At 40.5% G+C, this 15,401-nt stretch overlaps 1 long non-coding RNA gene and 1 pseudogene across 1 annotated transcript; both read left to right on the top strand.

The window, feature by feature from the left end:
* Nucleotides 1-5,896: 5,896 nt before the first annotated feature.
* LOC120286114 lies at nucleotides 5,897-6,251 on the top strand. Its single transcript, XR_005545946.1, has 3 exons — nucleotides 5,897-5,983; nucleotides 6,071-6,136; nucleotides 6,217-6,251. It is a non-coding gene; the product is annotated as an uncharacterized LOC120286114 (long non-coding RNA).
* Nucleotides 6,252-6,295: 44 nt separating this feature from the next.
* On the top strand, nucleotides 6,296-10,660 carry LOC104417521 (annotated as a pseudogene).
* Nucleotides 10,661-15,401: the final 4,741 nt, after the last annotated feature.

The raw sequence follows: 15,401 nt of genomic DNA, 5'->3' as shown, positions 1-15,401 counted from the left end.
AAAATATTTTAAGAATAAAAATGTTACAAAAGGCATTCTAACTTACGGGGAGGAATCTTTTTGCAGCAAACTTTTTCCTTCCGGAAGACCTGCAAATTCAATTCAGAATTTTTTGTGCGGGCGGTGTGCGGGCGGAAGGAATATTTTTACACGAATAAGCAAAAGCTTTAATAAATGAAGGAGAGGGGCCTGTTAGATTTCAAAAGACCAGTAGATTCTTCTGAACGCCTATGCAAAAGGTTGGCCTGACCCCAAAATTTAGGGGCATCATTGGCTAGACTCGTTTGCCAATTTTTTCTTCTTTTTAAGGCTAAAAGGACACGGCCTTTCACGTGCTCATGGGGACTCTCCCCATCCTTCCACATGAACTTCAATGCCATAATTTTTTTTTCTCTCCTTCCTTTTTTTTTTTTTTTCCCTCTAAAAGAAATTTATATCTTTCTTGATAGGACAATTGCTGAGAAATTCTGCCCCTTTTTCCCAAGGATATTTTTTATTTGGAATTTGCTGCGATGCAAAGAAAATTATCTAAGTTGTTTTTGCAGAAAATTACTATCGCTCTTTCACTTATTTGAAGAGTTATTTGACGATCATAATATATAAATGATATTAATCATTGCTCAGCTTATAAATTAGTAATTAATCTTTCAATCATCGTATCTCTTTAGCGAGTCTCTTTTTCTTCACTACGAATCGTTTGTGAATCATCATTTTTTTTGCTCAATATATATATATATTCTCAATGAGGAAACCCCGACAAGAGATGATCTAGTGATTCTGTGATAGCATTATTTGTGTGTGTGAGTTTTTGTCTTTTCATTAAAAATGAATTTCTATTAGTTTTGTTTTGTGATGATCACATTATTTTGTTGGATGAGTAAGTGAGTTTGTCTTTTTTTTTTTTTAAATATTGGGACGTGCGGAATCAAGCACGTAATTTTATTCATTTAATTCTAAAGCAAAGGAAAATAGAAAAAAATGCCAAGGAAACTCCGAATAGTTTGAGCAGAACGGCTTCTATTAGTTTTGATTTGTGATGATTATATTCTTTTTTGGATGCGTCGGTGAGTTGTTATCTTTCTGTAAAAAAATCATTGAGACCTGTGGAATCAAGCACATAATTTTATTCATTTATTTTTTTAAAAGCAAAAAGAGAAAATAAAATAAAATCCCCAAGAAAAACTCCTAATAGCAAGAAGAACCCAAAGAAAGAAAAGAAAAGAAAAAAAAAAAAAAATGCGTAAACAGATAAGCAGAAGAGAAGTCATGAGTGAATGAAAGAGGGCATCGTCTCCATTTCCCCAAGCAATATCAGCTTCTCTCTTCCACCCCATCTCTTCTCTCTCTCTCTCTCTCATCAAGAACTGCGTTGCAGTGGAAGGAAGTGAGAACTCAAGAACACCCACGAGTAAGAAGCTGCAGGCGACCCAAATGCGTGATCGAAGCCGCTGAAGATGGGCAAGTTGAAATGCAGATGGAGAATCTCAAAGCGGCCGCGGCTGTCGGAGCAGCGGACGTGGGCGCCGACGGCATGCACTGCGCCTTCCACCCTTTCAACGCCGGGGGCGGGGGCGGGGGCGGGGGCGGCGGAATGTGCGCCTTCTGCCTCCAGGAGAAGCTCGGCGAGCTCGTCTCCTCCTCGCGCTCCTTCCCGAGCCACCGCAACAACTCCGAGCCCACGGCGCGCACCACGCCCAGCACTTGAAAGTCGCTTCTTTTTTTACCAAGAAGAAGAAAGGGACGACGGAGGAGGAGGAGGCGCCGGGCGTGGTGTTCCAGAGGAGCAGGTCCATCGCCTTCTCCGCTGCTACTCCTCAAAGTTGCCATTTTTACGAGCAAGACCCAGATGCAAAAAAGCGTTCCCTGCTCCGACCTCGTATTAGCTTGTTGCTTGGGCTGACTATGGTGGCCATGGGTCTCGCTTTCGAGCTCAAGGACTTGTTCTCTCTCTTCCCCCACTGAGGAAGCTTCATTCTGAACAAAAAAAGAAAAACAGAGAATGCTCCATACTATGGATGCGGCGGTGCCATGTGGATGGAAGGTCGCTGAGCGAAGGCTCGTTCGACGAGCAGTAGTGGTTGGCTTTTACAATGAACAAGTTTGGCTACGGAACTTGTCTGGGTTTATCGTGGCAGGTGAGGTTTTTTATCATATTCTGCACCCGGAAGCGTCTGTATGCGCTACTTTGCTTGTTGGGTATCTGAGATGTAAGCTGTAGGATGAGGCCCTTGCATTTTTCGAATTTTCTTTCTGATGAAGTTTGGGAATGTAAAAGAAGCAAGAATGGTTTTTGATAGCGTCCCCGAGAGAGATGTTGTTAGTTGGAATTTAATGATGGGCGGGTATGTGATGTTTTTTGGTAAATATGGCCTTAGGCCTACTCCTGTGACATTGGCAAGCCCGCATAATTCAAGCCTGCGAGGGAGTTGGGAATCGGTTCATGGGTTTGTACTATAGCTTGAAGATGGTTGACGATGTTTTGGTTCTCACATCCTGTGTAGATATGTTGGCGAAGTTGGAGATGTTGTAAAATGCTCGTCGATTTTTTATGATTTCTTATATTACATTAATATGAGCTCTTATTGATGTGGAGAAAGCCATGACCGCCATTTTATAGCACATTTTGCTTCTCTTGTCACCTTTCAAAAGAATTTCGCCATCAAAACTCAAGTACGCAATGAAACATGCAATGAAACATGAAATGAGGAACAATTCCATGTCGAAATATAGGGTGCGTTTGGCTGGCACCTGTTTCTCGTTCCCAGAACAAAATTTCTATTTTTTTGTTCCCGGAAACAAAAAAAAAACATAAATGCGTTTGAGTGCGTTTCTATTTCTTTTTGTTCTTTTGTTCCCGAAACAAAAGGGAACAGAAATAAGAAACAAAAATTCTTGTTTCTTATTTCTCGAAACATATTTGAGGAACAAAAAGAAACAAAATGGTGTTCTCCCCGCGACTCTCTCCTCCCGCAAGTGTCTCCACCGTCGTCTTCTCCGGCACCTCCTACTCTCCGGCACCGACAGCCGCCTCGTCTCGAGACCATCCGGCTTCCCACCGTCGTCCTCTTCGCACCGACAGCCCGCTGCGGCGTCTCCACGTCTCGTGAGCGGGTGACGTAGCCGGGTTGCGGGTCGCCGGGTGGCGACGGCGGCTGCGGTGCGGGCTCGGCCGTGGGGTCTCGAGCGGCGGACGTCTAGGAGCGGAGCGGCAAGGACGGCCGGTCGAGTTGTGGGCCGGCGCGGGTCGATGATCGAGCGGATCTCGAAGTCGTGGGTCACGGCGCGGTGAGATCCGATGCGGCGGTGGCGAACGAGGGCTCGAGACCCGCAGATGCGTCGATCGAGCGTGAGGCGGAGGGGCGGTCGCCGATGCGATGGCGGTGAGGCGTCGAGCGCGGTCGCCAATGCGGTGGAGGGAGACGACGGTGTGGCTCGGGTCACCCGTCGGCACGGCACGGCGAGGCCGACCTTACGCTGGGCCGGGCAAGCTCGATCTCGCCCAGATCCGGCGAGGCCGAGCTTGCCGTGGGCCGGGCGAGACCGCCGGCCATGGCCGAGGCCGCCGGCCGACAACCGGCCAAAAGAAGAAAAAAAGGAAAAAGAAAAAGAAAAAAGGAAAAATAAATAAGAAAAATAAGAAAGAAAATAGAAAATAAAAATAAAAATATTAAAAAATTAAAAGAAATAAAAAAATTATACAAACTTATCAAACGTGTTTATATTCTTTTTATATTTTTAAAATAGATTTATCAAACGCGTTTTTTTTGTTCAAAAATTGTTTCTTGGAACAAACACTTTTTTATTTCGTCTAAACAATTTTTAAACGAAACGTTACAAACGCACCCATAGTTACCCATTTTCACCACCCACCCCCCAAAAAAAAAGCGCAACGCTTTCTACTCCATTTCGCATGCTCAAAGGAAACACCAACTTCGTCCTCTCCTTCGCCACCATCTTTGTCTTCGCCGTCCTCACCCTCCTTCGCTGGCAGCACCAGCAGCCACGGCCTAACATTTGTTATGTCACCGTCCTCAACTTTTGGACAGCCTCTTCAATGCTGAAACAAACATGTTTTGTCGAACCACATGTCCACTGTCCATAGAGCGTAGAAGCAATGAACGAGCGCTTGAGTAGCAACGGACGCTGAAGTAGGGGTGATCGGTTCTCGGTTCGGTCCGGTTCCACCTTGGAACCGGGAACCGGACCGGAAGCACCGGTTCCTAAAATTGCGAACCATGAACCGGACTGTTTGGTCCTAATACCAGGAACCGGACCGGGTCCGGTCCGGTCCAAAAATCGACTCTACTTTTTTGTACTAAAGAACTAAAGAGTGACGGCGCTTTAGACCGATCAATCTAATTCAATTCTCGGGCAATTCAACAAAACTAATCACACGTGTTCCGTGTGCAAACTATTCAAACTTCACTTGTGTGATTAACGGGATCTCTTGAAATCTTAGTCCCACATCGAAACTAATAAGGAGATTTTTTCTATAAATAAAAGAGTAACAAAAAGGGTTTTAATGGTCTCTTGGCCAAGAGGTTGCTACCTCAAATTGCAATTTTGGTTGCAATAAATTATCATGTTTATATGTTTTATTAATTCTATGTATATAAATTATATATAAAAAAATTTGGTTTGTCCGGTCGGTCCGGTTTCCACCTTGAAACCGGGAACCGGACCGCCGATCGTGGGAACCGCCCAAAACCGATTGGTTCGGTCCGGTCCGGCCGGTTCCCGGTTCGGAGGATTTCCGTTGCACACCCCTACGCTGGAGCAGAGAGTCGAAGGAACAAAATCTGAGAGTGAAGGGGAGATCCAAAATTTTGAATTAATGAGAGGGAGAGAGAACGCCTTTGCTGGAGAGAGAAGGACGTTCCCTTTCCTTCATCAGAGAAGGAAGGAGAGAGGATATAAAAGAGAGAGTGAAATAAATGTGTGCAGGCTAGTGTGTGCAGGTCTAGTGATAGGGGTAAGAAAAGAAAAGATATTTTTTGTTTTGGGCGAGAAGTCCCTCTGGTCTTTGCAGTAGCCACCTAATATTTTCTCCATTGTTAATGGCTTGTGTAGGTTTGATGGGTGAATTTGCCAGTGGCTTATTGCTTTCAGGAATTAGGTAGAATTTAAATTATTTTTTTTTTGAGTGTGCTCTGCTTCACACAAAGAGATATAGCAGATCATAGTGACACATGTATGCCTAAAATATTTCATCTTTATGTTTAAATCAAAGTGTTGCAAGCTCGACAGTTACCGTTGTAGTGAGTGGATACCAGCAAGAATATGTTGTAAGATGTCAACAAAAAATTTAGCGATTAAAGTATTAGGCTTTGAGGATTGAAGCTTGGATGCTAGCATGGTTTAAATAGCAGATTTTGCGATAAGTGGCACTTTGGAGTCTGGATTCTCCCGTGTGTCCTCTTGTGAGATTGTTCTTGCTTGTGTTATTGGAGTAGGAGATACTTACCAAGAGAATTCTGCTGTCATCTCTGATTAGCACTTGAAATGGGGTGGATTACCAACAGGAGGTTGTATCTTGGCCTGCAAGAGTGCTAGACTTTTGTTTTTCTGAGTGGCTTCAGTTGATTACTCTAATCTGACTGATTGTATTTCTTCCGCATGGAAAGCCTTTTTTTCTCTTTTAGTATTTTCCTCTCTGGTGTTTGCTTGATGAGTCCTAATCCCATGGAGGTGGATTCTTGGGTTCTATTGAACACAATAATGTTAGCAAAACTTGGTCACTCACTGACCTTGTAATTTTAGCCATCGTGCTTTCAAATATTTGCAGATGTAATGACTCCAATGTTATTGAAGTAACCTTGAACTTATGGCTTTTGACACATATTTCTGTAACTTCTTCTGTTATATTTTGTTATCTGTAAGATTATAGCTTGTATCTCTCTGTCCACTCCAGTTTTGAACAGCTTAAAGCAGAGTTATGATGAGGCCTTGCGAAGAAATGATGTTAAAGCAATTGTCGTTACAGGTAAATGTTCAAGGAAGAATTTTTCTGCCTAATAACTAATCAATGGGTAAAATTGAGATGGGGCTAATAATATTTGTGCTCAACCAGGTGCAAATGGCAAGTTCTCTGGTGGCTTTGACATTACAGCCTTTGGTGGAATTCGAACCAGCAAGGGTACATCCATGATCTGATGCTCTTTAAATACAGTAAAAATTGGATTCAATTTCAAATTCACGTGGGTCCTGTGTTGCCAGTGGAGCAACCAAAGCCTGGTTTCGTATCAGTCTAAATACTCACCAAGACTTTTGAAGGTATGCAGAAAGATCTTTGAGTTGGGCTGAGCTGTTCCGGTATTTTGATTGGTCATATTTCTTGTCAGCTGCTAGAAAACCTTCAGTTGCTGCCATTGATGGCCTGGCCTTGGGTGGAGGTTTAGAAGTTGCTATGGTATGTATTCCCTTTCTTTGGGCACCTTTCATTTTCATGTAAAGAGCTTTCTTGCGTTATGTCCTGTCATTATCAATTCTTTTTTCCCTCCATTTTGCTTTGTTAGGCATGCCATGCAAGAATTTGCACTCCTGTTGCACAATTAGGCCTCCCAGAACTGCAGCTTGGGATTCTTCCTGGATTGGGAGGTACGTAATTGCTCAAGTGTTGCCTATGTGATTTTTCTCCTAATCTATTCAGTAAGCTTTGCTGTTGGAAGTTTACATATGTATCTTAATTCTAGATTATATAGCAGTAGCATTAAAATTGTGAAGAAAAGGGGTTTCTCAAGAAAAGATGTTGTCATACACTGGAGGTCAGAAATCCCTGTGAGGTGTCGACATAGAAGCAGCATGGAAATTGTATATAAGCTTTCAAATGCATAGTGGACATAAGCCTTGAATGGTTTTCTCTGGCTGGTTTTTATTTTCCATCATACATGCATGTGACAACTTATCTTTGATTTAACATTAAGCGATGGATGGAAACGGATAACCAATACTTTAAGACAAAAAGTTCCTGCTTATATGTTCATCTTGCAATGGCCTGAGTTCAATCATAAGTTTCTATTTTTGTGCAAGGACATTATGGCATTGTCTATGTGTTATTTGTAATTCTGTAGCTTCCTTTTCTTATGCATGTAAGCTGGTTCAGGAACACAGCGGCTTCCACGTCTTGTTGGTCTATCCAAATCTCTTGAAATGATGCTGGTAGATCACCCTCTTTAATCTTCAACTTATATTTTACCACATCTTGCAAGCCTCTAAAGTTTAATTGCATACTCATTGATCCTATCCTATTATCTGCTCTTTGTAGACATCAAAGCCAGTAAAAGGGGAGGAAGCGTTGGGCTTGGGTCTCGTGGATGCTGTTGTTTCGCCAAATGAGTTGATCACCACCGCGCAATGGTGGGTGCTGGATATCTTGGAATGTAGAAGACCGTGGCTTGCAAGTCTTTACAAGACTGACAAGTTAGAGCCTCTTGGAGAGGCCAGGGAGATTTTTAAGTTTGCAAGAGCTCAAGCAAAAAAACAAGCTCCTAATCTCACTCTTCCGTTGGTTTACATTGACGTTGTTGAAGAGGGTGTTGTCTCTGGTCCACTTGCCGGGCTTTGGAAGGTCTCACCTTTGTCATTTTGTTCTATGTTTATATTAGAAGATATGGATCTGTAAAACTATGTATTCGGCGCTGCAGGAAGCTGAAGCTTTTCAAGGGCTTCTACATGCTGACACGTGCAAGAGCTTGGTTCATATTTTCTTTACTTGACGTGGAACTTCAAAGGTTTGAGTGGAGTCTACATTCTTCCACATGATGTTGTCTGCTGTGAAATTGTAGAGATTTAACTTGCAAGTCTTATGCCTGTAGAGAATGAACCATCTGTTGATCGTTTTTATGGAATTAGTTGAAAGCTGGAAGGTAGAAAATAACCACCTAAAAAAGGAAATTTTCTTATTACAAGTATTCAGGAATAGGAAACTGCTTTCTAATCCATTTCAAAAGTATTTTGTGTCTTCAACTTCTAAACAATTATATACAAGTTTCAGTGTACTGAAGTACTTTTGTCACCTTAGTCTTTAATCCCACTTAAACAAAGGGAAGGTGAACCGAGTCATCCATGAAGTCATACTGAGGTGTAACCTGTGTAAATCCACTAACATAACCTTGAATATGGTCATTTTGAATGTAACAATGGGAAATCTTGTTTGTCAAATTGCTTTGAGATAGTGAGTTTTTTATTTATTTTCAGTCCTTTTTGGCAATGTACGAGCCTTAAGTGCATATCTCAGTTGAATGATTTTCTTTAAAAAAAAAAAATTTCCTGATAATCCTCCGTTTCCTATCCTTTGTCATGTAATCTGGCAACACTTCTTGTCCGAATTGTGAACAGGTTCCAGGCATTACTGACAGAGGCTTGATGCCTAGGCAAGTGAGGAAAGTTGCTGTTGTTGGTGGAGGATTGATGGGCTCAGGAATAGCGACAGCATTGGTACTCAGCAATTGTTCTGTGATACTCAAAGCAAATGATAAATCTTTGCAGGCTGGCATGGGCAGAGTGAAAGGTCAGAGCCGTCTTGAGTTTGTGTTTGTGAGTGGCTTGATATGTTTTCCAGATTGCTCTAATTGTGTTTTGAAAAATGTTTAAGCTGAAAGAACTTGGAATCAGCTAATCTGCAGAGCCGTGTGAAGAAAGGCAACATGACGCAAGAGAAGTTTGAAAAAACAATGTCTCTTCTTAAGGGTGTGCTAGACTATGAGAGCTTCAAAGATGTGGACATGGTTATTGAGGTAGTAATAATATGGGGCTGTGGACAAATTTAAATGTGGGAAGGGTTAAGTATTTAACTGTTACATGGTGGTGCTTTAAACAGGCTGTGACAGAGAATGTTTCACTAAAGCAACAAATTTTTGCGGATCTTGAACAAAGTTGCCCACCTCATTGCATTCTTGCAACTAATACTTCCACAATTGACTTGAACCTCATTGGTGAGAAGACCAGGTCGCAGGACAGGATTATTGGTGCTCATTTCGTTAGGTAACATGATATGCACGTTTGTATTCATTGTTTTTTTCGGTCATTGCCAATTTCTTCTTCTGTGCACCCCTGCTTTGGCTCAATTGCTAACCAATATTTCCATTGCAGTCCTGCCCATGTCATGCCCTTACTAGAAATTGTACGTACTCAGCATACTTCTCCCCAGGTTATCGTTGACCTGTTACATGTTGGGAAGAAGATAAAGAAGACCCCAGTCGTGGTCGGGAATTGCACAGGCTTTGCTTTCAACAGGATGTTCTTCCCTTATACAATGGCAGCTATGCTGCTTGTCGAGCGCGGGGCCGATCTCTATCAGATCGACAAAGTAATTACCAAATTTGGGATGCCAATGGGTCCATTCAGGTGGTTAACACATTTTGGGGTGTATCTAAGCTGTTATTTTGAAAAAGAAACTCTCTATCATTCTGCTGAATGGTCTCATTTGTCTCACGTTTTGGTTGTTTGCAGATTGGTTGACCTTATTGGGTTCGGCGTGGCTGTTGCAACTGGCTTGCAATTCGTCCAGAACTTTCCTGAACCAACTTATAAGTCAATGCTCGCTCCACTTCTACAGGAGGATAAGAGACTAGGTAAATAGAAAATGAATTAAAGCTTCAGGAGCTCAGGGACTTGTGATGCGCTGGCTGGCATCTTTTTCATCCTATGACATCTGACAACTTTGTTAATTTCTTATGGCACTCTGCAGCAGGTGAAGCAACCCGTAAAGGCTTCTACTTATATGATGAGAGGCGAAAAGCTAGCCCTGATTCCGAGTTGAAAAAGTATGTTGAGAAAGCTAGGAGCATATCTGGTGTCTATTGACCCGAAGGTCTCTCTCTGTCTCTGTCTCTGTCTCTGTCTCTCACACGTTAAAATATAATACTTCCTTAGCTATAAGTTAGTGGAGAAGTTTTAAATCAGTGAATGTGGAAACAGCTTGTGAAGTTGCCGGAGAAGGACATCGTGGAGATGACATTCTTCCCTGTGGTGAATGAGGCATGCCGGGTTCTTGATGAAGGCATCGCTGTTAAGGCAGCCGACCTTGACATAGCTTCCGTAATGGGCATGGGTTTTCCCACCTTACAGGTATGCATATTGGATTTATTTGTACATACCTTTATTTGTTTTACCAAAACTTATGAGTATCTGTTGAATATTGTTTCTGACAGGGGAGGCATTATGTTCTGGGCTGATTCTCTTGGATCCGAGTACATCTATTCGAGATTGGAAGAGTGGTCGCTGCTGTATGGAGGCTTCTTCAAGCCTTGTGCTTATTTGGCCAACAGGGCAGCCAAGGGAATTCCCCTGGTGAGAAATCTTATATTCTATAACAGTAGGGTTATGTACGCACGAACTTTGCTAATTCGAAGAGTTGCAATTTCGTAGCATGTCAAATGTCATGCTTGGCATCTGAGATCCCCTAGTTTCTTGACTTGATGAGTTTCTTGTGGTTTACGATTTGAGCATTAATTTGTTTTCATTCCAATAGAGAGCTTGAATCCATGAATCAAATCTATTAGGCATATATCTATTGCCCATCCTGATATTAGTCATGCGAAAATGAGAGCATAACAATTTCGCTTACCTGTGACTAGTAACTTTTGTTCTAACAGGGACTCTACTGTACTGCTGCAGGGTGCTCCATCTGGGCAAGCAAAATCTCGAATGTGAGATTCGAACTCACTCGTTTGTGTCAGGAGAAGCTTCTCTTTCAGGTCTGTTGTTTCAATATGTGATTCTCAGGAATTCTTAATAATGTTATTGTGGGGTAAGAGAGGGAAAGTGAGGAATTATGAGAGCTTCTAGTCTTATACAGTCACTGATATCTAATAATTATCCACAGCTTCATCTCGAATACGTTGTGTTCTTGACTGTTCCATCCATCAAAATTTCGAGATTGACCTTCTAGATGGGTTTGTTGCATTTTGCTTTTGCTTATTTATGTTAGCCATAGAACTTGTAACAATAATTACAGCCGCCGATGCCTGATGAATAGGAGTGGGGTCGAGTTGCTTCAGTTTTGCGGTGGAATGATGTCTAGGATTGTCGTTCTCAATTTCACGATAGCATGATCCACTTATAGTCTAGACTTACGCCATCTTTTTCCGCCGTGATTCTCAAGACGAGCCACACCACGAACCAGTCGGCTCCTTGAAACTAGAAGTGGATGCATGAGTTCGAGTGCGGTTTGAGATAGGTCTATCATGTCTCGATGCGAGTTTGGCTCCAGCGGATATAAGTAAATGCAAATCTTTAACAAGTCAGAGAACAATAAATGAATTCTCTGTCCAGTCTTGTCAAATTAACTTCCATGCTTAGTGCGGAAGAAGCGAAGTTAGCATGGCTGAATTGTCTGTCTACGCATCACCATTTTCGGTTAAGTTTCGTGTGATTAACGTCCGGTGTTTAGAACAATACAAAAGGATCAAACCGCGTGAACGGATAACATTCTCTCTTCTGACAACTCGTGGAGATCTGGGGTCATGTGGTTCTCATTCCGGAGTTCAAGTCGCGAGTCACTTCCTAGCAAGATATGCGGATTACGTTTGTCCAGTGCCAGTCCAGAAGAGTGGTCTTGGCGGGTAATGGTTGCCGCGAACTTTATGACATTCTTGATCATAATTCTGCAGTTGCGTTCTTAGAATATCGACTCACTCATCTTTAAGGCGCTGCATGCATGAGACGCTCGGCCGAACTTAATGTCGCTAGACAAATATTAGCTAGCAACACACAGCATATCCAATAGTCATACCAGACGGTCTTCGTGCTTTCTTCGGCTGCTCCGCGCTGAAGTAGGAGATAAACGCGGTCTAAAAAGCCTCTTTTCCTTTGATTAAGGCTTAAATTGGTGGCCTAAGATCGACCATAAAATCTTGTACGACGAAACAGGGTCTTCGAACTGTGGAAGACTTGTTTATTAAAATGACGCACGTTGGAGCAACGGTATCCGTGCGTTTTCGTCACGTCCACTGTCAAATTGATGGCCGATGGGACGCGTCAAGGCGACTTGAAGCTGTATGGATCCAAAAAGGCAAAAGGGAAAAGGGGAAGAGGAAAAGGATAATGAGAAGCTTCGCTCGACTAATATCTTCTTCGCTTTAGAGAGGGCCGTGAATTTCGGATCATGTCGCGTTATGTATCTTTGCTTTGGAGAACGTGGGGCTCGTTTTTTTTCTGTTGAGTATGGGACAGGGGCATGAGAGTTAATTACTTCGCCCATAGAATTTCACAACTGCTCTTTTCTGGTTATTCATTATAAATTGACATGAAAATTAATGGATCTTGCAATTCAATGTCGCATGCGAGAGGAAAAAATTACTAGAAAAATCAGTGAGGAATTATAAAGACATTTTTTTTTTGGTCTATGTTGTTCCTAGTGAATAGTGGTATATTGTCCATGGAGAGAGCTAACAATAGAGAAATTCATTATGAATTCGAAGAAGTACAAAGTTTGCAAACACTCAATAGCTCAAGTATTTCTGGCCTTGGATAACACCGGAGAGATTCTCAATTGTGTTTGTTCACAATCTTTCACAATATTTTCACCAATTTAGAGAAATTAAACAATCCGACAAAATTATGTCTTAAAATGAGCGGAGCCCTCTTTGCTTTGGTTGAACCGTGTTCATACCTGATTTCTTGGTTGTCCATTATTGATTTATGACAATTTTGTTCTCTGTGTTTGATACTTAATCGCAAGATATGATTACTTCGTGCTCACAACAATTGGTATCAAAACTTTTATTGCATTGACCAACTCAACGATTGTTACTAGAGTCAAGATTAGGGTTTCTAGAATGTATTTGAGGCTTTTTCTTGTCTAATCATATTGTGGAATATTGGGTTTGCAATTATATCTAGAGTGAGAGTTAAAGATTGAGAAGTTCAATTGGATGAACAATTTTAGATGTACAGCATTAAGATGCATGCCATATTAATAACCCAAGGTTTAGCGAAGGTTTTGGATGGCAAATATTAAATTACTTGAAAGGATGAATGAGGCTAATGAGGTTGAGTTAATGGAAAAGATGAAAAGGATTATCTTAATGAATCTGTTGGATGAGGTGTTGATGCAAGTGATATTAGAGTTAATGGTTGATTATGACCTAATTGCAATATATATCAGTGTCTGGTGGATATCAAAAAGAAAATCCGTGATATGACTCCTTAATTAATGTGGTAAATGGTGCCCCTCGACTTCTTTCAAATCTGTGCTAGACCAATTATTGATTTCTTTGGTAAATTTTGTTCTCTTGAATTAATATTGAATTGCAAGATATGTTCACTTTTGCACTCACAATAATTGGTATCAATGCTTTTATTGCATCAACCCAACACAACAATTGTTATTAGGAGTGATTGGTTCCAAAGTTGAGAGGTTGCATAATTGGAACTTGAAACTTATCATGTTATAACTTGTTCTTAGTTTTAGACCTTGAACCTACCCGGTTTGGCTAGAATTGATTCTAGAACTCATCTTATTTTTTTGGTTAGGTTTCGGGGCTACCCAAGAACTTGTTTTTTTTTTTTTTTCCGTTCCGTTTTATGTTCGTTTTTATAGCAAAATTATATGAGGTTATGAGCAATAAAATGGTTCCAAATAAAATATGAACAACAAAAGTCCCTATTTGCCAAAAATAACAATCCATAAATTGAACATTTGGTCACGTACAATTATAAACAATAAAAAGTTCAAAACACATAACATAAAACATAAATTATAAAACTCCATTTCCCATTCATCCATAAAAATTTAGGATAAGAGGAAGGATTGACAAGGAGTTCCAAAACACAGCGATCCAGTTCGGTTCTTAGGTTGGTATTCACTTAGAACCTACTCTTGGATCGGTTTCGACCGGTTCCAAAAATTTGGAACCTATTCCCGAACTGATTCCAAGGAGAATCAATTCCGAGACATGTTTTTTGGATGGTCCAATTCAGTTCCCAAGTAAAGCCGGTCTAGTTGCACACCCCTAATTGTTACCACGGCCAAGATTAGGGTTTGAGAATTCATTTGAGGCTTTTTCTTGTCTGATCATTCTGTGGAATACAATTTTTGCAATTATATTTAGAGTGAGAGTTGAAATTGAGAAGTTCAAAGGGAGGAACAATCTTAGTTTTGGAGCATTAAAATATATACCATATTAATGACCTAAGGTTTAGTAAAAATTTAGATGATAAAAATTAAGTTACTTGAGCCAATGAAGTTAAGTTAATGGAAAAGCCGAAAATGATTATCTTATCAAACTTGTTGGATGAGGTGTTAATGCAAATGATATTAGAGTTAATGGTTGATTGTGGCTTAATACCAATGAATATCAGCGTTTGGTAGATATCGGAAATAAAATCTCTAACATGACTTCTTCAATTTTTATTGGTAAATGGTGCCCCTTGGCTTCTCTCCAAGTTGTGCTAGGCTAATGTAATTGAGGTGGAGTTTGAAGGGTCAATGTTGTCCTCACAACATGTACCAAACTTGTTCAAGACAAGGTGGTCATTTTTGAGTTGAGAAAATATTGGTAGGCAAGGATATCTAGATTAAGAAGGAGCAGCCTTAACACAAGTGACTTAAACGTGGGGGAGAGAGTTGTTAAGATGTAGAAGTAAGGGTCTTAGGCAAAAAAAAAAAAAAAAAGTCTTTCAATCAAGGATGCGATTTAATATGAAGCACCCAATATATTTTAATTATCCATAATTCATTGGTCTAAGTTTACTAATAAAGTTCAAGTGGATATATTAATAGATTTGGACTTAGGCTCTCCTTCAACGATATCTCTAGATGAAGTATTGAATTCCTATCGCATCGATTCAACACAACACACTATTCATCTGAATTCGTTATAAGTTTATAACATGTTTTCCATTTAAAGAAAATAACATAGCTATAAAGTTTAAGAAATATCTATAACAAACGGCGAAAAAGAGGAGTTAATGTGGGTGAAAAAATAACTTGGAGAAGGGTCCATTGAATTTGAGAAGCACGTATGGATGTAAAGACCCCTAGCACATGAATTAAGATAATAAAACTAGCACAACTAGTTTGGAAAGTTTTGGCTACCAAAATTTTATTTACAAAGTAACAAATCAATTTTTCAAGCGATATAATCCATTTGAACAATCAACAATAATTTTGTTTGTAACAACCCTTTCAAAGTCAACCCATGATATTTCTTCTAATATTTCTAATTTTATTAAAAGACCATCATCTTAATAGAGATCTACCCTTAATATAAGATCTGTTCTAATTTACATAGATCAAGTATATCCAATAATCAATAAGGAACAAGAATGTTGTCTCGAGACAAATTGATGAGTTACTTATGTTGATTTTAATCAATATCCCTTGTTCAATTCATGAATAGAGCAAACTATTTGAGGCATATTTATTAATAACCGACTTATTATAACAAGCATCTAAC

This window comes from Eucalyptus grandis, chromosome 8 (genome assembly GCF_016545825.1).
Source record: "Eucalyptus grandis isolate ANBG69807.140 chromosome 8, ASM1654582v1, whole genome shotgun sequence".
Lineage (NCBI taxonomy): Eukaryota > Viridiplantae > Streptophyta > Magnoliopsida > Myrtales > Myrtaceae > Eucalyptus > Eucalyptus grandis.
Note: the sequence above shows the minus strand (reverse complement) of the source record. Positions and strands in the feature narration are given on the sequence as shown.